Raw genomic sequence first — 816 nt, 5'->3', positions numbered from 1 at the left:
CCACGCTCTGGAGGGTAGTGGGTGCAGTCGGAGGCCAAGGACAACGTTAGGCTAAGCTTCAAATATGCATGTTCTAATGCACTGTTTTTAGCACTCATCTGGGGCGTTGCTTCGCTGCAATAGCCCATTCTTTCCCCCCGTGTGTACTCCCTAAAACCCTAAAACCCTAAGTAGGAGATGCTGCTCGGATGCTGCTCTATCTGTTTGATGGGCACCCACCAATTCGGAAATGAGATGTTTGGCTGACAGGATATGATGTAGAAGAATAATGCATGACAGGCAGGTTTATGTGTGTGAGTATGTCTGTGTCTCTGTGTGTGTGTGTGTGTATGTGTGTATGTGTGTATGTGTGTATGTGTGTATGTGTGTATGTGTGTATGTGTGTATGTGTGTATGTGTGTATGTGTGTATGTGTGTATGTGTGTGTGTGTGTGTCTCTGTCTTTGTGTGTATGTATGTGTCTCTGTCTTAGTGTGTGTTTGACTGTGTGTGTCTGTCTTTGTGTGCGTTTGACTGTGTGTGTCTCTGTTTATGTATCTGTGTCTCTGTGCCTCTGTGTGTGACTGTGTGTGACTCTGTGTGACTCTGTGTGACTCTGTGTGTGTGAGTTTGTGTCTCTCTGTCTCTGTCTGTCTGTGTGTCTCTGTGTCTTATGTTACCCCAACACCAACATATACCCGAATAGTTCTGTGGCCGTGTGTGTGCATGTTTTCATGTTACCCCAACCCCATCATGTGCCCCATCAGGACTGTGATTGCGTGTGTTTCATGTTACCCCAACACTACCATGTGCCCCAACAGTCCTGTGTGTGCGTGT

General features: G+C 46.7%; 1 protein-coding gene across 1 annotated transcript in view; it reads left to right on the top strand.

Annotated features, from left to right (window-relative positions):
- VOLCADRAFT_103133 (uncharacterized protein) overlaps nucleotides 1-816 on the top strand; it is a gene marked incomplete at its 5' end in the record, with an annotated part of 3,953 nt that overhangs the window by 1,005 nt on the left and 2,132 nt on the right. The gene's annotated exons all lie outside the window — the stretch shown is intronic.

Source organism: Volvox carteri (genome assembly GCF_000143455.1).
Source record: "Volvox carteri f. nagariensis unplaced genomic scaffold VOLCAscaffold_4, whole genome shotgun sequence".
Lineage (NCBI taxonomy): Eukaryota > Viridiplantae > Chlorophyta > Chlorophyceae > Chlamydomonadales > Volvocaceae > Volvox > Volvox carteri.
The sequence above is the reverse complement of the archived record's forward strand: the minus strand, read 5'-3'. Positions and strand labels throughout refer to the sequence as shown.